The sequence below is a fragment of the Nanorana parkeri genome, unplaced genomic scaffold (genome assembly GCF_000935625.1).
Source record: "Nanorana parkeri isolate BGI_ZX_2015 unplaced genomic scaffold, ASM93562v1 scaffold704, whole genome shotgun sequence".
Classification (NCBI taxonomy): Eukaryota; Metazoa; Chordata; class Amphibia; order Anura; family Dicroglossidae; genus Nanorana; species Nanorana parkeri.
Window position 1 is genome coordinate 186,129 of NW_017306972.1, and position 22,941 is coordinate 209,069.

At 42.6% G+C, this 22,941-nt stretch overlaps 1 long non-coding RNA gene across 1 annotated transcript; it reads left to right on the forward strand.

Annotated features, from left to right (window-relative positions):
* The first annotated feature begins 642 nt into the window (after positions 1-642).
* LOC108792948 lies at positions 643-22,721 on the forward strand. Its single transcript, XR_001941615.1, has 3 exons — positions 643-780; positions 16,973-16,976; positions 22,709-22,721. It is a non-coding gene; the product is annotated as an uncharacterized LOC108792948 (long non-coding RNA).
* The last annotated feature ends 220 nt before the right edge of the window (positions 22,722-22,941 follow it).

Below are 22,941 nucleotides of genomic sequence, written 5' to 3' on the forward strand. Positions count from 1 at the left end.
CTGAGGATTTCTGTTTTCAAGGACCTACAGTGGCTAACTGCAAATCTGAACCTTCTTCTACTCAGTATTGCAAGCCAAGGTACGGACCTTCTTTTATCGAGCTGAAGTAAGTAATCAATGGACTACAAGTTTGGTGATGTCACCGAACTTGTGCTCTGTTAAGAACTACTAGTCCCTCTAGCACAGTGGCAGATGGAACTTGAGGTTTTTCCATTCTGAATTCCTATGAATGGGTGACACATCTGTGTAGGCTAGGCCACACACAGCCATGCCAAGTTAAAAAAAATACAGAAGCCTGTGGGGAGAAGAACCCAGTGATTCAGGTAAGGGGGAAGGGCAGCAGAATGGCACCATGTTCATGTTACACCCTAAATATGGATGCAACATGACACATGGTATTCAAGGTGGAATTATCCTTTTTTCCATTCCAAAGCAAGATGACAGCACCTTCTTCCTAACTAATAATTAGTCTTTCTTGATTTATGAGTAAATGCTGCATGTGTAAAAGCACGATTGATATCTGATCAAATACAACCTACAACATCACCACAAGACAATGCTTCCTTCACAAAATTTCACAGGCCAAAGGATAGGTAAAGGCTTTATTTGCACAATATATTCAAGTTAAGTAATTGTGTTATAATGGAGATATGTTCATTTTGGAAATGTACATTTAATCAAAGAAAATATATTTTAATTATTTAAGTTGATAAATCAAATTAACAACACAAGGCAAACTCTGTATACATTTTCACTTCTTCTTGAAGCCACCTTTAACTTGTACTGATGCCTTTTCACCAACGTCTTTTGCAGCCTGGCATCCTTTGTCTATAGCTAGAGAGGGAAAGGATTAACAGAAGCAGGGTGACTACAAATAACAATATAGAGTATACTCACACAGAGTTAAATAGCAAAACAGAAACAATGACAGCAAGTCAATTATGTTGGAAATTTACAGGCCTATTCACAAAAGGGTGAAGAGTTTGGAGAATGCAGGAGAAGTGAACAATCTAGGACAATATTGCTGAGCTGGAAAGTGAGCTGAATTGGAGAATTTTTCCAAATCAGCTATTTTGGCCTAGATTGTTCACTTCTCCTGCCTTCTCCAAACTCTTCACCCTTTTGTGAATAACCCTGTTAGAATCTGTGGCACGTTTCGTTGTTCAAAACTGAAAAATAAAAATGAGCTTGGGTTCCATTTAATAAATAGCTTAACCATAACCTTTGCATTGCAGTAACATATGTTAAAACCTACATTTTAAAGCAGAACTCCAGGCAAAAAATAATAGGATCAAATGAATAGCTCATTAAAAGAGAAAATACCAAAACCAGCTTCTTCCTCACACTCCAGCCCTGCTATAAAGGGACTACAATAAGCTGATGCCAGGTTTAATTTAAGTACCTAAACTGCTTCCATTAATAAAATACATTTAATGATGGATTAAATATTACAGAGCTGCATTATTTCTTTCTTTTATATCTCCCTGGAGTTAAGCTTTATTTGCGTTAATGCAAAGTAACGATCATTATATGTACATTCATTTTAAATATAATTGCAATGCACATGTACAATAGAATCAAACATACAATCCCACATTTAGTTTAATAATTTCTATTGAGATTGTAATCCATCATGGAAGCGAGCTTGGAGAGATGGCTACTTTACAACACACACAGTTTTAAAATACTTATACATAAATTCACTTCCAGTCAGCCATAAATGTTAAGGTTTTAGATATAACTTGCCTTCTTCAGCAATTTTTTTTCCCTCTTGTGCACACTCTTTGGCAGTGTCCTTTGCAGCATCTGTTCCTTTTTTCACTACAGAAAGTTAGAAAATAACATAAGAACTATATTTATGCACATTGTGTTTATAAATGTTAAATACAGTTAATATTTGTATCTTTTCTTTACATTTATATTCATCCAGCTTCCAAAGTATTCATATACAGTATTGGAAAGGTTTTCTTGCATCCTTACAGGATGTCTGTAATGGAATAAGGACTGCAAAGAGAGATTTTGCAAGGGGAGCCCCACTGCCAGGGGAGGTTTGAGATGATGCGCGGACCTATATGGGTTGGACTTGATAGACTTATGTCTTTATTCAACCCCAAATACTATGTAACTATATAGTTTCCCTGAGTTCAGCTGTAAAGTTGCTGTGCAGCATTCTAGTCTCTGCTGATGTTTAGACCAAGGCTAAAAGTGTTTTCGTTATTCCCATGTAACAGTGCCTGGCTGCGTGCAAGAACATCACGGGCCTGGTGCTGAGGATTTTGGTGGGCCTTTTTATGGAAATGGCGACGGTCACTGGGGCCCTCTTCCTCCTGTCCAGGCTGTGATTTGTAATCTCTCTACAGCTTGGAGTCAGTGGTGGAGCACCAGGACCCAGTTGCATCTGCGACCCTGGCAGATTTGCCACTGACTCCAAGCTGTAGAGAGACTAGAAATCTCTTAGAAATACATTATACATCAATACAGAATACCACCAACTATAGAGTACTACAAATCCCAGTAATACATTAAACAGGAATTCAGTAATGCATTACAGACAAATTCAGAATACCACCAGCTATAGAGGACTACAAATCCCAGCAATATATTGTAAAGCACTGCAGAATAATACCATCAGCTATAGAGGACTACAAAACCCAGCAATACTTTATACAGCAATGCAGAATAATATGAAGCTACATACTCTTTTTTGCTCCAGGTTCACAATCTGATGTCTCCAGGGTCTCCAGAAGAGCTGTGCAGGGTTTAGGGGGGCTGTGCAGGCTCTCAGGAGGCTGTTCAGGTTCTTAGGTGGCCAGTGCGGTCTCTCAGGTGGTCAGTGCGGGCTCTCAGCCGGTAGTGCAGCCTCTCAGCCGGTGGTGCGGGCTCTCATGCGGTAGTAGGGGCTCTCAGGCGGTCAGTGCAGGCTCCAGGTGGTCAGTAAGGGTTCCAGGCGGTCAGTGAGGGCTCCAGGTGGTCAGTGAGGGCTCCAGGTGGTCAGTGTGAGCTCTCAGGCGGTCAGTGTGGGCTTCAGGTGGTCAGTGCGGGCTCCAGGAGGGTCAGTGCGGGCTCCAGGAGGGTCAATGCGGGCTCCAGGGGGGTCAATGCAGGCTCCAGGAGGGTCAGTGCGGGCTCCAGGCAGTCAGTGTGTGCTCCAGGGGGGTCGGTGCAGACTCCAGGGGAGGTCAGTGCGGGCTCCAAGGGGGTCAGAGAGACTGGTGACTGCATCTGCGGCTCTTTTTTTCTTAACCTTTTTTTCAATAATAAATGCAGACAGAGGCATAACTAGAAACCTTAGGGCCCCGAAGCAATAAACCATAAAGAGGCCCCTTTAGACTCCCACCTCGACAGTTACTGGGCCCTCTTCTTTCTTTCTGGGCTCCCCCGAAGTGGCAGAATGCCAGGGCCTGGTTGCAGGTGTGACTTCTGTGACCCTGGTAGTTACGCCAGTGCTTATATCAGCTGAGCAGTACTGGGCTGCTGTAGTTGAATTTGTCACCCACAAGGAGGCACCCTCCTTTACACCAACCCCGCCTCCAACTTTTACTTCCCGCTCTCCTCAGCTGTGACATCACACCCTCATGCAACCCAGACTCCTCCCCGCAGCGTGTCAGTGCCCCATCCTCCGCTGACATCAGCATTCTCGCTTACCACCGCCAGACAGCGGTGGTAAGCGACTGTGCTCTACTCACATGGAGCCGGCGGAGAGGGCAAGGCGGGTGAAGAGCGTAGCCTAATGAGCGGAGAGCGTGCCGCCAGATAGCCCTCCCCCATCTGTCTTCAATTGTCATAGTCCCTTGGCAGTTACCAGGCACTGAGGCGGGGTGGGCCGGACCCTTTCTTTCAACACGTGCGACCGCTGCGACCCTGGTAGTACCGCCAGTGCAAGCAAATAAACATTGCCCAGCAAAGTATTTCTTTATATGTATGCCCAGACACTTACAGTCATCAAGGGAGATGCTTGCCCTGCTGTGCCTCTGTGTTTGTGGAGATACCCACTGCTTACTAGCACACACAAAGGTGGCCCTATAGGACCCTGCAAGGGAAAGGAGTCACCCTAAAACAAGATATCAGGGCCAGTGCTCAGGGGACCATTTAATTCTGCAGGAAACTAAAACTTTTCAACATCAAGGAGCAGCATCCATTATAAGAGATTTAATCAGCGTTTAAAATATCTTACAAACCTTTTGACTTAAATATCACTTTTTAAGTTACATCCCATGAAAGCTCATAGTATTTAGGTTTGCATATATGTGTTCACAGAGAGATTGATGCCTTGGAGCGTAGTTTGGTAATAGACTTGTAGCAGTTGAACATTTTTATATAACAAAAGTTATTGTTCTCTATCAACAGCAAATATGTCAGCTAAAGTCAAAGGTGTTTGGATGCTTTGCTAGTTGTCATCAGAGCAGGTACTGTCTGTGAAGAATACACAGGTAAGATCATGTACTTTGTGTTCAGTAGTACATCTGGGTGTGGTGAAAGGGAGTGTTCCAGCAGGTATGACATGGGTGGAAGGATCAAGAGCCTCTTCCATTACCTAGATCTGGGTGCGGTTACACCTGCAGAGAACGCTCAAGGCAAAGCCTGATTCCTGAGGGCACACCCTAAACAAAGGCAGCGGAGTGTACTGCTGACAAATTTATGTTGTCATTACTGTCAATATACCAGACTGTGATGCAAACCTCCAAAACATTGACAATTTTACCCTCCATAATTGTGCCTCAAAGGGTTTCTCAAAAGAAAAATGACCCTAAGCATACCTTGGCAGCAACACAATTTATCAAATGATAGATAGAAATATATCGTTTTGATCATCATTCAGTAGATAGGTATCTGTACTGGGTTTGCCTAAACATTGTAACTGTACTTCTCTCTATAAATTTGGATTCAGGACCATTCCTGACGATCACATTAAAAAAAATCAGGCATGGCATTTCACAACTACCCCAACCTGCCTACAGATTGTGCAGAGTTCATGTCTGCAGAACTTTGGCATTCTCCTTGAAGGCTGGTATAACTGTTATGTAATTTTTTTTATTGTGCGTTCTAGATGTGTTTTTTACATGTGATGTGAAGGATCACTTTGAATGGAAACAAAGCACGATGATTTGACAAGTACAAGTACATGCATTTAGCCTAGTGAGCTAACAACTTCTTATGTGAATAGGATCTTATGTCGGAAGCCCTGTACTTTTTCTGCCCGTGATTTACAAGTTGTTACCAAAGGCCCTGACCAATGTAAACCCAAACGGGATAAAACATGCAGCAATTCACTTTGTTCATACCATATCTGCATTTTTGCACACTACCTTACATGTATGTTGTGAACATGGCACATAGAAAACAATTGTTTGTGGTGTGAAGAAAAAAGCAGCTCAATAGACATGTTATGAACAAGCCCTTAATGTTACACTTCAACAAAGGAGAACTTTTGAACAGAATGCTTCAGATGTGCTGTTTGCTTCATTAACTGCTGGGAATGTGGTTAAAAGCACATAGATCAAACATTATTGTTCATGATGTTAGATCCTCATGTTGTTTTTATATATATATATATATATATACACCCCAAAAAACCCAACTTTTTGGTATTGATCAAATTAAGCATTGAGGGGAATGAGGCAAATTAGACAAGTGATTGCAGGATCCATAGGAGGGTAAACTATTTGGTCTGATTTTGTAGTATTTGCTCTCTAAATAGGGTCGCTTACACTGTGAATAGGAATGTGTTGGTGGATCTTCAGTGAAATCAGTCTAACATCTACTCTGAATACACTAGATTTCAATTTTGGAGCTGAGTAAAATTTCTCACCATATGTGCTCTTCAGCCAAAATAAGACAAACTGTGTTGGGTTCAGGTCTTCTTCTTCTTCTAGCCTAGAAATAACAGTTTACAAGATGGCCATGTCTTAAATAGCTACCTTGTCTCCTTTTTAAAAGGCAATTGAAAGAACATCACCATAAAAACTATAGCAGCATATATGTGTCCGTTTTAATCAAAGTTACTTTAAAGTGATATTAAAGTCAACATTTGTAAGCTATTTCAAATGCTGATGACATCACTTACAATGGATGCTGTTTCTTGATGCTTAAAAGTCTTAATTTCCTGCAGAATCAGCTGTTCCCCTAAGCCCTGGCCCTTTATCCTGTTTTAAGGTTGATCCTTTACCTTGGAGGGTCCTATGGAGCTACCCTTGTGTGTGCTAGCAAGCTCCACAAATACACAGGCAAAGCAAGCCGATCCCCCAGCCCCCCACTCCTTCCTTCTACAAGCTAGTAGATGGACAGCTACTGGAGAATGTGCTGTCCTTTGTGATCTTGTACTGGACAGAAAGTTAAGGGAATCTGAGCTGAGAGTGTTGGAATCAGCTATTTGGAATCATGATGACTGTACGTGAATGGGCAAAATGTGAAGAAATACTTTGCTGACTGATGTACTGTATATTTGTTTTATCTGGATTCATTATTGAAAAAATATAGCTTAAAACTACTTTAAAGTCTTTCTTGAATTTTGTAGTCTTTACATAAAATAACAGTTGAGGCAGCACACATGTAATTTATGTAGTACAGTATGTATTTATGTTGTTTTTGTACATGAGGCTCATTATATCATTATACCTATTTAAAGAGATGCACATGCAAAACACAGATAATGGGTATGCATTTGCCAGTGCAGTGTCAATAAGGTGTGTGCTTGAGGCTGATAAGGGAATTATCATAGTCAGTATACATATACACTGAGTGGCCAGATTATTATGACCACCCCATCAGTACTTAATTGGGCCACGAGATGACTCCACGAGATGACTTTGTTGGGCCGCCTCGTGACTCCAAGAGATGTTGAAAGGTGATGCGAGGAATCTGACACTGCACTGTTGCCCTTCTGTTGTCTTGTACCAGTCTTGCCACTCTCCGTTCTCCCCTAACATGGGAGATTCACCCTCAATGCTTTATAGTGTGGATGGAGGAGTCTGTTTTCTTTTGTTCAGTCTACACTGCAGGGGTAAACTGCTTGTTTTTGCCTAGATTAAAAAAAAAAGTTGTATTCTCCTGAACTGCTGAGGCGGCTTGTTCTTAGACCAGTCCTTTCAGCCTCTCTCCCCCTCCTCTGCAGTGGTCTAAGGTCCTGTAAGCCATCACGTTCTATACATAATGATGGTGGTTTGCTTTGAGCTTTGGGTGAGTATAATCTTGTTATTTTTGAACCTAGATGACCGTGGTGGCACAGTGGCGTAGTGGTTAGGAGGCCTTGCAGCACTAAGGGTCCCCGGTTCAAATCCTGGTCAGGACACTATCTGCAAGGAGTTTGCATGTTCAACCCGGGCTTGCATGGGTTTCCTCCAGGTTCCTCCCACACTCCAAAGTCATGATGGAAGGTTAATTATCTCCTGTCTAAATTGATCTTTGTATGTATGCATGTGAGATAGGGACCTTAGATTGTAAGCTCCTTGAGGGCAGGGACTGATGTGAATGTGCAACTATGTAAAGTGCTGTGTAAATTGTCGGCCCCCTGCAAGTGTTAATAAAAAGAATTATCTTATAGGAAACTACATCAGACAAGATTAACATTTAAGATAATTGCTTAATGTGTTTATCAGGGAACAGAAACATAAACAAAAACATACCTCTGTATGATACATTATCCCACGTTTTATCTGTTTAAAGACTCCGCAAGTACAGAAAAATACCTGCTGATCTGCCTGAAATGAACTCAGCTCCCAATGTCTTGTTATGGGTTGACAGCACACAGCAGTTTGTGGACTAAATGGTCTATGTCCTGCCCTGTTGTCTTTTAAAAAATGACTTCATTGCACCCACTGTCCTCATCTCCACAACATAGGTAGTAACTGTTCTGTAGTCCAAGAAAACAACTGTGAGGACTAATTTAGGTTCCTTCTGATAGTATAGGTAGAAAGGAGGACAGGTCTGATCTTTTTACACAATTAACAGGTATTTTTTTGTACTTATCAAACTGATATAACAAAACACTTCCAACGGTATATTTAACAGACCAAAAGAAAGCAAATAAGAGAAGTTCATTGTTAGACTTTACATACACTTTCTTTCTCCAGAAGAATTTAATGGTAGTGCCTGCACGCTACTTAGAGTCATGGCTCTCATGGCTATGTGTAGCTTTAGTTACACCTTTTGGTTTCCATGTTAGGTAACCCATAGTTTTGCTTTGGCATGCCTTTGATGAAGTCAGAACAAAGCTGTTAAATATATGAGTGACCGCATAGTCTTCTACTGACTATAATGTGCTGTACACATGAGTGTTCTAAAAAACACATTACATGGACCTTTTACATGGCTTTGCTCTGTATTTATTCAAAGCTGCGGAAAACTACTCCCATGTTCCAGCATCCTTTATCATGCTAAATTATTAGATAAAAGGATTAAAATATTGAATGCAACAGCTAATTTAATTAGCAAAAGTCAGAATGTGCTGCCCAGAGCAGAACTGTACAACATTCCTTTACCTATATGTGCAAATCATAATACACGTAATAAATATAATACATATTTCTTACCAATGTCTCCAGTATTTACATCAAGTCCACTTTTGTTTAAAAAAGACATTTTCAGTTCTAAATCGATTTGTATTGATGCCTCAGGAAAAAAACTGCTAGACGACAGTTTAATCAAACTGTTTAGAGGAGACAGTGGTGATGTGCCTTTATTTGATCAGGATGCCCCTCCTTTTACCCCCTCTGGCAAAAACCTCCTTATTGGTCATCATGTTCGCACACCATGACATCTGCGTGGATGTGATAATCAACAAGTGGCGGAATTAATTTTTGAGCAGCATTGTTTTCTGTTCCCTGCAGGCAGGGTGGACAGTTCACACTGGAAAATTCCAGCCTGGTAGAAGTGATATCGCCTCTGGCACCAACATATAGTTTTTCACATTTTTGATGGTCTGGTTTACTTGTTTTTTTAATCTGCTGTGGATTTCCCAATGACTAAAAAGCCTGTTATACTGGCCCATCCTTTCATTCTTTTTACTTTATTCACATGACTTTATTCTACTGAAGTGTTCGCTAAAAGTGAATATATTGCTGTTAATATATGTTCCGTATATGCATCCCTGTCTCCCAATTGTTCTCTTGAGTTTTCACTCTCTCGCATGCTCTTCCAATGGAGACTACAATTGGCTGTTATAACATATATTGCAGAGGCATGTTCTTCTGTTGTCACCATTATGAAACCAACCTGAGAAATGAAATACAGCAGCGCTGATATCCAACAAAGGATGAAAAATGGTAGCTGTTTATCACACACAGTGCTTTAGTAAAAAAAATATCAGTTTGGTTTGAATTAATATTTAGTATGGGTTTAGTTAAATGCAAACTGGTTTTGGTAACACTAATAAGTGAATAGGTAAATTATTATTGTATTTTTTTTTTATATCTGTATATATATGATTTGCACATGTATTGTAAGTAATTACAACTATTCATGCGGCTCTCCTAAACAGCCGAAAATCAAATGGAAGGTCACTCGCACTCTAGATCGATACCAAGACAATCTCTTTACTAATTGTAGTAGTGTCACATTTCAAAGCGACGTTTCGGAACCTAGTGGTGCCTTCTTCAGGCTAACAGAAAATGAACATTCATTTTCTGTTTGCCTGAAGAAGACACCACCAGGTTCTGAAACGTCACTTTGAAATGGGACACTAATATAGTCAGTAAAGAGATTGACTTGGTATCGATCTGCAGTGCAAGTGACCTTCCATTTGATTTTCGTATGATTTGCAGAGGCATCACTGCAGCACCCACCCCTCCTTAGGGCTTCATTCTGGTCAGGATTGCGATGGGACATATCTTGTATTGAATCTCCTAAACAACCTGCTGATGGTAATGTAGGTATTGTCAAACTTGCACTTGTGTTGTACTTGAATGTCCATGGGCCTATGAAAATATTGAGCATAGGGTTTTAGTTGACATGTCATATAGGAATACCACCAGTTATTTAAAGAAGAACTTATCTTACGTAGGTGCACCTGACGCGTGTTTGAGGGCAGGGGATTTAAAAAAAAGTTTTTGTGTTTTCATTTTTTAATATGTAACTAATTGTTTAAATTTTTTTTACACTTAACTTTATTGCTTTCACACTGTGTATAGATGTTGATGATTATGGGACTTTAGACCATTGCAGAGGAGAGGGAGAGACGTTGGAAGCAGTGACATAGCAAGGGGGCGGGGGGGGGGCACTTTCCCCGGGCGCCGGTCTGAAGGTGCATCACTTCCTCTTCTTGAATGCGGGTGGGCGTTTTAAAACATCCGATCCCGCTCATGCAGAAATGTTATCTAGTCTCAAAAATATTTCCTTTTACTTTAAAAGAAATACATGTTCACTTTTTAAATGCCTAAATAAAATAGTTGTCACAGTTCAGCTGCAGACTTGCAGCTGAGCTGTTACTTGTAGTTCTACAAGTATATACATACCTCTTACCCCTGGTTCTGCAGGCATGCAGGGCTGCGCTGGTGCTTGTAGTCCTGCAGGCATGTGCTCTGAACCTGACTCACACTTGCACCTGTCTGCAAGCTTCAGGCGTCGGCCGACCTCTCCTGCTGTTTCTTATGCAGCTTCTCGGCCAATCAGTGCATTCCGCTTGTGGCTAATCCTGTGGATCCTCCCTCTTCCTGTCTCTATTTAAACCCAGGGCAGCGAATGGCACGCTGCCCGAGCAACGCTTTCCTAAGCTAGTTGCCGTGTCCCCCATTTGTGATGTACACGGAATTCGTGGAAGTTTTCCCGTGTACCGAACCTTTGGCATGTCCTTGAAAATCCCTGTCTACTGGCTGCCATGTGCTTCCCTGTTGTCCTTGGAAATCCCTGTCTACTGGCTGCCCTGTGCTTCCCTTTCGTCCTTGAAGATCCCTGTCTACAGGCTGCCCTCTGCTTCCCTTTTGTCCTTGGAAATCCCTGTCTACAGTCTACGCTGTACTTCGCTCGGTCCCTGGAAGTCTTCAGCCTGTCCCTAACCTTTGATTTGTACCCTGTACATCTTAGGTGAGTTGGTTGGACCTAGGGATTGTGACCTGGGGTCAGCACACAGCCAAGCCCATCTCCACCATCAGGAGCTCTGGCGAATACCGGCTGGCTCTTAGATTTTACGTCCTGGGGAACCCCTGCCACCTACTCACCATACCATGCCACCTACTCAGCATTGCAGCACCCTGCCTTGTATTTGAACTTCCAGCTTTAGCTGACTTCCACTGCCTCATTCAGTTCCCCTGCTTGTACTCTAGCTCTGGGAGTGGTCTGCCTACACTGCTTGGACCCTTTTCTCTGAGGGTCCCTGCCAGTGTAGTGGAAAGGGTCCACATACCGGACTCCAGTTCAAACCTGTGAGTCCCAATACGTGACAATAGTTGGACTTGGCAGTTAGCTATGCATTAGTACAAGCAGATTAGCCGCCATGAAAGTGTCTGCACAGATCTAAGTGGGGTAGTGTCCGGTATGAGTAGGGGGGAAGGGGGCATCTCCCTGAAATGAGAAGGGCACCTCCCGGAAACCACTTTTTTTTTCAGGTTGAGGTCCCTGGAGTGATGATGTCACCTCTGTCATGTAAAAGTGTTAAGGCCTGGTGATTGGCCAGTAGGCCTCCACATTGCATGATCAGAGGAGGTCATGTGTATTTGATATTGCATAATATGGTATAGTTATGATAATATGGAAACTATTTTGTGGTCACTGTAGCAGAGAAAGCAGCAGGGAGGGAGCACTGTGAAGGTGAGTACCAGGTGCTGAAAATGAGAGGGGGGTAGGCTTTAAAAAAAAAACCTTATCACTTTCCCCGAATATACATAATAACAGGTTCTCTTTAAACCAGGTTAAGCAGAGTACAGGAGTTTATAGAGTATCTGGCTATGAATACTCTGGTGATTTGGGCAGCACAGTGGCATAGTGGTTAGCACTTCTGCCTTGCAGCACTGGGGGTCCCTGGTTCGAATCCCGGCCAGGTTACTATCTGCAAGGAGTTTGCATGAACTCCGGTTTCCTCCCACACTCCAAACACATGCTGGTAGGTTAATTGGCTCCTCTCTAAGTTGGCCCTCTATGTATGCATGTGAGATAGGGACCTTAGATTGTAAGCTCCTTGAGGGTAGGGACTGATGTGAATGTGCAACTGTGTAAAGTGCTGCGTAAATTGTCGGCGCTATATAATACCTGTATTAAATAAATAATTTAGCACAGAATGCAAGAGTCTCCACAATGTTAATCAAGGCCTGAAAGGTTATACAGTCTCTCAGTTTGCCTGGAGATTTCCCTATCATTGTTGAACATACAGTGCAAAGGGTGAAGATGATGGACAAAAACCTTTAGCAACCGGGCTCAGTTGATGTCATTAGAGCGTGTTATTGCTGCTTACTGTAGCTTACTGCTCTTTGCACCTTTGCACTTTGAACTACCTTAATAAATATACCTGACAGTGTGAAAAATAATCGTGCATTTGCTGATAGTTGCACAGTAAGGCTTCTACAGCAGTTTTCTTTATTCTCCAAGTTAAAGTGAATCTAAACTCAGGAGTTAAATCTTAAAAATGCATCTTAAAATGTTACTTATTTGTGCATCATTCAGCTGTAGATCCTCAAATCATTTCTGAATTAATGCTGGCACTGTCCTTTCTGGAGGGTGGCTACTTTTGTTCCCCATGGTCCCTGGATGTGTATAGTAACCACCGCTCCAAGCTCGCTCCCATGATGGACTATACTCTAACATTTAATTGACTAATTTGTATTGATGTTGTAGTCCAGTGCTACCCAACCTTTTTATCGCCGCGGACCGGTCAACGTTTAATAATTTTACCGTGGCCCGCTGAGATACATTTGTGTTGATAGTTTAAGGTACTTGAATGCATTTACCTTCTGAGTTTAGTGTCCCTTCAGCCGTTTCCCTGCCACAGACTTATGGCATACGGTGGAACACAACTCTTTCCGGCTGGCCACATCAGTATGCCATACGTTGGTTGCTTTCTCCTTTCTGCTATAAACTCATGGCCACTTTAGCGACCATGAACTTGTATCATGGTTCATGGTTCTCTATACAGTCCCCTTTTAAATAATAGCTCTCATCAGTGGCTCACAAGCCGCTGATGAGACTCCCCTCCTGGAGCCGCTCCATGCTTCTCCTTGGATCCCCGCTGCTTTCCCCCTGCTTGTATGGACTGAGGCAGTGGGGATCCAAGCAGAAATGGACGGCTGCAGGTTTACATCACTTCCTGTTTATTCATGAGTTTCTCAATGGGAAGATGCAATCATTACAGAGGCTTCTCCCTTTTCAGAAACTAGTGATAGTAAATATTTTGCAATCACCAGTTTGTGAATGAATGGGAAGCCTCTGTACTGAGAACTCTCATTTAGAGCAGAGGCTGCAGAAAAAGAGATTGTGTCCTCAATTTATTTTTCTATTTCAAAAAGGAAATCTCACGGGTTTGTTTAGACCCCTAATATTTCCCCGAAACCCCCCCAACAGTAAAATAAATAATAAAAAAATAAATAAAACACAACCCCCCACACCAATAACATACATGTGCAACAGTGTGCACTATCGCAGTGCTTAATTTTTTTTTCTTTTAAAATAACATTAATTTAACTGTGTGGCAGCGCATGGCAAAGCGTTGTGACGTGTTGCCGTGTGTTGTGATATTCTGTGTTGCAATTAAATGTAAGCCTGTATCATTTTATCACAATACAAACACTAAACGATTTTTAACATAAGTCGCTTATTTACAGTTTTGTATTACTTCATTTTTTTTTACCATTTCGCAAAAAACTTTTTACCGTTTCGGCACAATTTTAAATTTGTTATTTATTGACTCAATACAGTTTTATCTTTTAGATTTAGTCGGAAAATAATTTTTTTGTGCACTGATACTGATTTTAGTGTGCTATCAATGGAATTGTGTATTTTTATCAAACGCTAAGGTTAAAAGCGTTCCGGAGGGCTTGGCAGCGAAAGGGTTAAAGAATGGCAATGCATGTCAGACATAATCAGTGAAGAAGGAGTCAGTCTAAATTATTCATGTCTCTTGGAGCAAAGAATTGGCCATTCCCCTTCCAGTATACAGAAAGAAAACAAGCTGCCACATTCTTCCTCGGTGAATCATCACTGAGCTCTATTTGATGTGCTTCAAGTGATTCTTTACTCTATATGTATGCTGTACAATGATACAGCACCTTAAACATATGCATTAAAGACAATAAATATATATTATTTATATTCAGGATTTATATAATACAGTGCTTTACCAAATAAAGGGTGACACTATAGCTGCAATATAATTAAATACTGGAGGAATAGGAGGGCCCTGCATGTAAGAGCTTACATTCTAAAGAGAGGGGTAAATCCATATTATGCAATTTGCAATACAGATGTGCCTGGCGTGCAAATAAAACACGCATATCAAATGACAAATTGCACACTCGTGTTTAGTATAACATATAAATATGTATCAACACAACAGGATGGTAATGATTATATAACATCAGTGGCGTAACCAGAGTAACGGGCGCATGGGGCAGAACAAAATTTTCAACCCATGATATGTGGGGGTGTACAGGTACAATGGGAGCCTGCTGGGTCATCATGGAACTACAAGTCCTAGCATGCTCTCATTGTCCCTGTACACCCCCCAACATATTTCTCAGGGAACTACAAGTCCCAGCAGGCACCCATCGTTCATGTACGGTGATATGTTTTTCTAAAACAATTTATACTAATGGTTTTAGGACAGTGGTGGAGCACCAGGGCCCTGTCACAGCTGCAACTGCTGTGACCCTGGCAGTTCTGCCACTGGCTCCAACCTGTAGAGGGACTACAAATCTCATCAATACATTATACAGTAATGCAAAATACCACCAGCTATAGAAGACTACAAATCTCAGCAATACATTATATAGCACTGCAGAATACCATCAGCTAGAGAGGACTACAAATCCCAGAAAAACTTTATACAGCAATGCAGAATACCACCAGCTATAGAGGAGTACAAATCCCAGCAATACATTATACAAGAATGCAAAATAGTATATGAGTTTGCTACATACTCTTTGCTGCCACTCTGCACCAGGGTGCTGGCCTGATATCTCAGGTACCATGTCATGTACACCATATCATGTACAAGATGGCAGCAGGGCAGATGTACAGGATTGCAGCGGGGCAGATGTACAGGATGGAAGCAGGGCAGATGTACAGGATGGAAGCAGGGCAGATGTACAGGATGGAAGCAGGGCAGATGTGGAGGATGACAGCAGCTCAGATGTGGAGGATGGCCGCAGGACAGATGTACAGGATGGCAGCAGGACAGATGTACAGGATGGCAGCAGGACAGATGTACAGGATGGCAGCAGGACAGATGTACAGGATGGCAGCAGGACAGATGTACAGGATGGCAGCAGGGCAGATGTACAGGATAATAGCAGGGCAAATGTACAGGATGGCAGCAGGGCAGATGTACAGGATGACAGCCAGGCAGAAGTACAGGATCGCAGCGGGGCAGATGTATAGGAAATGGCGGGGCAGATGTATAGGATGACAGCAGGGCAGATGTACAGGATAGCAGCGAGGCAGATGTACAGGATGACAGCCGGGCAGATGTACAGGATGACAGCCGAGCAGATGTACAGGATGACAGCCGGGCAGATTTACAGGATGACAGCCGGGCAGATGTTAGTGTCATGGGGTGTTATAGAACATAGAATATAACATAGTTTAACTTTGATCTAGTTATGTTCTAGAATAGCAAGTAGTCTACTCAATTGTCTGACATAGTCCTCCTAGCTAGGATCAGTTCACACAGCCAGAGGAAGCACAGCCAGGAGGGTGGGGGGGGGGTTGTGAAAGAACAAAACACATTAATCACTCACGCAGTCACAGGCGCCATGGGTCTCTCTCTCTCTATCTCTCTCTCTCTCTGCAATGTTAAGCTGCTGCTCGCTGGCTCCTTACGCCTGAGGCCCATGGGTGGTTCCATTATTGCCTGTAAACCTTTTTTTTTTACCACCGGGCAGTGACAAGCGTGTACCCCCCTCCATCTCTGCACCTGGACCAGCTGCATCATCGGCCCCACCGGTTGTTGCGCCACTGAAAAACAGATATATAAAGCAAAATGTCTATTCCACCTTCTCAATTCAAGAAAAGGAATTTTTAGTAAGTAAATTGTGATGCTGTAAACTATAATAATCACAAAAACTGGTGTTAGTGGCTGCCATTACATTCTTCCCAAATAGGGAAGCACCAATACCGATACTAGTATCGGTACTCGTACTTGCCTAAACGGTCCGATACTTACCCCTGATACCGGATCTTCCGGCCAGAGGGAGAATTCCTCTGGCCAGCAGTGCCACGAGGGAACATGAAGCCGGCTTCCAGGCCAATAAGGAACCTGGGCAGACCCGCCACCTGGCTTCCTGATTGCCCGGGACGCCGACTCCATGCTGTTTGGCCGGCCTGCCGGAAATGACCCACCTTCCTAATTGGCCGGGAAGCTGGCTGCATGATCCTGGAAGTACCAGTATTTGGTATCGGCGAGTACCAAAAGATAAATATCGGTACTCGATACCGAAAAAACAGTATTGGTGCAGCCCTACTCCCAACTTAAGGGTTGGGATAACATAGAGTCTGAGTCTAGGCAGAATACACACAGCACACATTTGCGGCAGTTCAGCAAACACTTTGGTCAGAAGTATGTAACAGCATAAAATTGCAACAGTTAAAGTGATATTAAACTTCATTTGTTTTTTATTCTTTTAAATAAGAGGATCATACTTGTAAAAATCCTTTGTTGTTTTAGTAAAAAATGTTCAGTTCCTCATTCTCTAGTGCAGTGGTTCTCAACCTTTGTAACCTCAGGACCCAGATTTGTCCTCGGTCATTAAGTCAAGACCCAAGTCGCACTACAATGGAACACACAGCATCAGGGTACTGCACATTCCGGGGCAGGCGTACAAACTGTGGGTGGGAGGTGCGTTTGGGGTACCATTCAAATGAATGGTAACGCAACAAACCTCCCACACCAGAATGCACAGTGGTGCAATTGCGTGGTACAGTGCATTAATCGTACGGTACTATGCGATTTAATACACTGTACTAGCGTGAACAGGTCCTCAAAAACACAGACACGATCTAACACACTCACAGACATTCTGACACACATACACACTCCCAAAATTTTTTAATTACATTTTTTTTTAAGGTCCACCCAGTCTCCCTACCTTACTAGAACTGGAGTGGAAACTCAGCCTGGGCTCCATCCATATGTGCTTTGCTTGTACATGTCACTGGCGTGCCCTGTAGAGGTGCTGAGAGCCATAATGTGATGTCACCATGGCACCTCTATAGGACACGTGAGGGAGCTGTAAGCAATGCACGTATGGATGGAGCTCCCTCGCGGTCATAGCTCCGGGATATCCCATCTCAAGCTGACAGTCGGTGCCGGGCAACATATTTTGAATGGCTGCTTGGTGCAAGAACTGACAGTGCTGCGCTAGGGGGAGGCGGGGGAGGCAGAGGAGCCTCTCGCCTAGAAAAGTGGAAGGCATGCGGTGACCCACTGAACACAGGGTCACAACCCACCAGTTGAGAACCAAGGCTCTAGTGGGCCCCCACATAGCTCATCCCTCCCGTCCCCTGCAGGGTGCCGCCATCAGCTAAGCGGCTGCTGTGGAGGCAACCGTGCCTGCTCGCTCCCATGGAAAAAGAGAAAAGATGAGGAATTACCCCCTTATATCAGAGTCCCCCACCCTTTTATACCAGAAGCCCCTTTCCCATCAGGGGCACCCTTCCCATCGGCGTCCCCCCTTTACATCAGGAGTTCTCTTTACATCAGGAGTACCCCTTCACATCATAGTCCTTAGTCCCCCCCTTTACATCGGGGACCTACCTTAAAATCCTGCATGCAGCCTGCCCTGGATTAGCATCATGCGTTTCTATGGTGTTGGTGCCTGGCTCACCTGCAACATGGAAATGCATAACACTGTTGAAGAAGTTCAAGGCATCCCTGACAAAGCTAGGAAGCACCACATGGTGCCACGTCACCCTGACTGAGAAAGGCTGGTCTAGACCATTGTGCTCAGGCCTTTTTAACAAAAGGTGCAGCACAATATCACATTAAAAATATAAAAAGGACTAACACATCTGTTGCTGGTAATGTATACTCACTGCATTATATTAATAGTGTAGCGCTCACCCCCGAAGGAACCGCTGAATGCCCGGTTCATCTCTAGTCTGTCTAGGGTATGTTCTTCAGCTGCCCACCCATTAGCACTAACCGCCCTTCTTCTGGTGCCCACAAACTGATGTCCACTCCAGTAATAAAATGCTGAATAACGTTTTATTGAACACCTTTCACTAGGGAGAGAGGTCTTAGGGATTCTAGGTGTCCAGGGGTAACCAACAAGAGCTCCAGACTCACCAGACCTGGTTGGCATATCTGTGTATATCCACTTGGGAGGCGGCAGACAGCAACTGATGTAGCAGATAAGCAGGATGGATACAGATCCTCAAACAAGAAAGACACCGACCATAGTCCTCTTAGTTCCAGGGTACTTCAAGAGCCAGCATTGGTCCCGGTTCTCTTCCTCTATCAGCAGCCCAGGCCTCCTCCATGTTGGAGGCCTCAGGGAAACCTTTCCCTCACACCAGCCTATGCCCACCCCCATGCCTCAGGCCTAGCCTGGGGGGGGGAGTCCTATTCCCTGGCTGGTCCTGGCTAGTCTGAGCACATGGCAAATGCCAACCAGTATATGTATCCTATCCCAGCAGGCACCACTGGCTGAGAGAGAAACTCAGTGATTGGCTGCTGTACTGTGCATACATTTAAGTGCCTCTCATTGGCTGTCCCACAATATGACAGAGTCACACTCCGCCCAGAGGGGTACAGTCAATGCTAGACACCTGGAATTAATCAGATAATTGCCACTATTAGTCCAGCCAGGCTGACTACAGCCCTGGCTATCACTAAATATCTAGTAGCCACATCACAGAAGGTGATGGGGGCTACAATAGAAAAAAACTTTAACTTGGTTTAAAAGCATATCTGTTCTCAAATTTTCCTACACAGTTTTCACTAAATATGCTACACTGGAACAGCCATCTTGTTTTTTTGTCACAGTTAGTGGGCGGGCGCATTTTTATAATGATTTCCTGAGCTAAAAGTAGAGAGGAGGAATCCCTATCCTGTAATGTTACTTCCAGAGGGGAGAGGAGGGATGTAACAGCTGTGGACCATGTTAGATGGTGTAATTTTGCATACGCCAATAATCATCAATATCTTATATCTCCTCCCGAGTTAAGGGTTTCACAGAATATACTATATTAGCTGATTAGGGACAGAATGCTTATGTCATGATTTCTAAAGAGGTTAATGAAAAGATTTGATAGAAAGTCATATATTTTTTTTATGTTCGAGAGACTTTGCCAAATAAGCAAAAATCATATCCCAAATAAGACTGCACTACAGACACCTGAAGTCACTATGACGTTTTATGTTTTCATTCTTTTGTCTCCTAGTGAAAATATCCAAATTCCATTGTAGATGTTCTGCATGGACATGAAAGGACTGGAATGGGGGGGTCATTCCTTAGCATTGTTGAAATTCAATAATAATAATGTTTCTTTGTGATTTTAGGAAAGTATAAATAATAAAGTAACAATTTCAATTTAAAACAGATCTTTTACTAAACTACATCTAATGTCTATTTCTCAGGGCCCCACCCCTATGTCAAAAAACACTATCCCGAAAACCTAACAAAAAGAAAAATAATAGCTGTAAAAAGTAATAGATATTTATAATCTATTTTCCATTTACTTCCATGTAAATATAAAGACACACATTAATGTAGCCCTGTCACCCCCTTGCAATGTCTTGTATTGTAAATCTTAAAAGAGAACTATGGGGTAATCTTTTTATCCCATAGTTCTCTTTAGGGTCATAGCTATTGCCCGCTATATACTGAGAGTGCCGCAGGCGGGATAGATCCCAACAACACTCAAGGCCAAGATCCACCCAGCTGGCTGATTGACATTGGGCTCTGCCTATCTTAGGGCAGAGCCAGCTGTGCCCGCCCCCTGCCCCGTCCGTTCCTCCAGTCAGCACTCTCAGTTTATATCGGAGAGGGGAGGAATCCCTTCGGTGGAGATGACCACAAAGTGAGCGAGCGACGGTATGTGTTTGCTCACTTCCCGATCTATAGAGACACCGTGTTTCAATGTCACATGTCGGCTCTAACTATGAGGATGAGTGTAAATGACTCACCTCATAGTTCTCCTTTAAACCTTGAAGAGGGAGATTTTTTTTACAGCCAGCTAGTGACCAACAATACGTGTGATCAAAGTGTTTATTGTCTAAACAGTTGTTCATTGCTTAATAATTATTGCCTACTTTATGATGTTTTTTTTTTAGGTAGGCTGAAAAGAGTTTTCTTTTCCTTTTTTAAAAAAAAAAAAATTATGTGCTGAGTGTTGTACATGTCTGTTATTTAATACCTCTTTAAGAAGCTCCCATCATTTGAAAGTGCGCGTCACTTTACTACTAAAAATTATTTTGATGTAGAGGTGTGTGTTAAAAAAATGATCCGGCACAAGTGCCAGCTATGCTAGGTACGCCACTGGCAGCTGTAACTGGGGCACCAGCAACAAAAAAATGACTGGAGTTAAGAGGTAAAAAGGGCGCTCCTGCCGGCTGTAGATAATAAATAGGAATTATTCATATCTAATATGTAATATATACATTACTAAAAAATTAAAAACATATTTTGACAAATTGTATTTTGGTATATCCTTAACATAATAAATGAAAAAATATTTCAACACTATACATTGCCTTGAAACTGGCCTTTAACATTAACTTCTGTCCAAAACATTATTTCAGTGCCTGTCATGTAACTTGGTTGAGACCAAGCTAATGAGGGGGCTTCTCATACACCTCTTGTCCAGTACATCTGGAAGTGATGACAGGGAGCGTAGGGATGCAGAGTGGCATGAGTGCCAGTGTTGCAGGCTGGATCTTCCCAGAGGTTATGTATGGACTGAATGACTGCAAGCTGGTTACAGCTGAGCAGTGGAGAGCCAAGACAGAAATCAGAAGCAAAATCGGGGTCAAAAGCCGAGGTCAGTAACAGCCAAGCAGGGATTTACCATATCAGAAACCTAGAGCAGAGTCGGGGTCACAATCCAGGGTCAGTAACAGCCAGTCAGGGAAGTATAGGGCAGAAGGCAGAATGCGGAGTCCAGTAAGTAGGCCAAGGTCACAATGTGAAGGCAGAGATCCAGAGAGAGGTCAGATGGGAAGCCAGGTCATACACAGGTAATTAGGAAGGCAGGTCAGGTCACAGGTAATCAGGGAACTAGCTGAAGACCTCTCAGCAATTTGTGCATATTACATGACTCTTTATATACAGTAGGCCTGCATGCTAATGCACGCCCTTAGACTAATTCATGCCCACCTCCACGCTAATTCCCTCATGCCTTCATGCTAAATTGCGTGGGTCTGCACACTAATGTGCATTTGCCTGCAATTTTATGCATGGTACAATGGACAATAACATATGCACATGCATGAACCTGCACTGGTCTTCTGGAATGCGTTGGACTTTTCTTACAGTGCCATTGAGTTGAATTATCCAACATCTATTTGTGTATTTCAGTAAAATTTGCCAACTTATTGCTTTCTTTACAAGTTTTTATCCTTCCTGTCAGATTTGTATTTGGTTATATAATACAAAAAAAGCAGCAGACAGAATGAGAATGTATGCAATTAGAGGGCAGAAACACTGGAAGAGAGATTATACCGATCAAGTCATAGAGGGCTGGGTGATTCTCCCCGCAAGCAACTGCACATAATTAAAATATCAGTTATGAGTGTACAGTTAGTTATAGTCTGTACCTTTATATCATCTGTCACTTGGAGATATGAAAATACTGGAGGGCAGGGCTGCACTTGTTTTTCATGGTGCCCTAGGCATGTGTCGTTCTATGACAACACCCTATTGTACAACAATAAATCATTAGCCCCGCCTCTTTTTTATACCTTCTGATTACTTCAGCTGCAAACAATTATCTATTGAATAATTTGTATTTGTTAACATGTTTAACAAATAGATAATAGCAATATGCTTCCACAGATAACATGTTCTACATGACAATTATCAAATCCAATTTTCACTACCTCTTCTCTAAAATCTGTACTGTGCGTTGTGTATTTTTTTAGTAGATATATGCATTATTTATTCACTAATGAGGCCCCTTATGCTTTTTAGATGTTTAAATTATACCATGGTTTCCATTGGCTCTTAACATACTTAAAGAGGACCATTAGTGCCCAGGTTATTCTTAGTCTGTATTAAAGTTGTGATTTCTAGAAGAGGACTGATAGCATATGTAAGAAGGAATGCTTAGCACAGGTAGGAACACTTTCAGGAATGCATGAGAAGCAACAAAAGCAGAATGTTCCTATTAAAATTAAAACAGGCTAGGGGAAGCCACGGCAAAAGCGCACCTGTATTTGTCCTTTTGCATCAACTTCTGTGCTGTCAGTCAGAATGGCCCTTTCCTTCGTCCAGTACTGTCAGAAAGCGGTGGAGGGAGAAGGGGCAAGCTCTCTGGCAATGCTGCTCAGCAACAATTGCACAGATTTTAATGGGGACTGGTGCTATATGCACTGGGTTCCCTGGGGGATCTACCAAGCCTTTTTAACTTCTAGCGAGACATCTTCTTTCACATATACCTGGTAATTTACAACACTGATTTGGTTGCTATACTAGGTATCATGGAGACAACTGGGGTTCAGAAATAAAAACAAACAATAGCACACTATCAGTTCGAATCCTAATGAAATGTAGCATAGACTCATCATGGGAATGAGTTCCAATGATATATAACAAAGATTCCAGTTGCCATTCACAACACAAAGGACAAAATGTGTTGTGCTCTCTG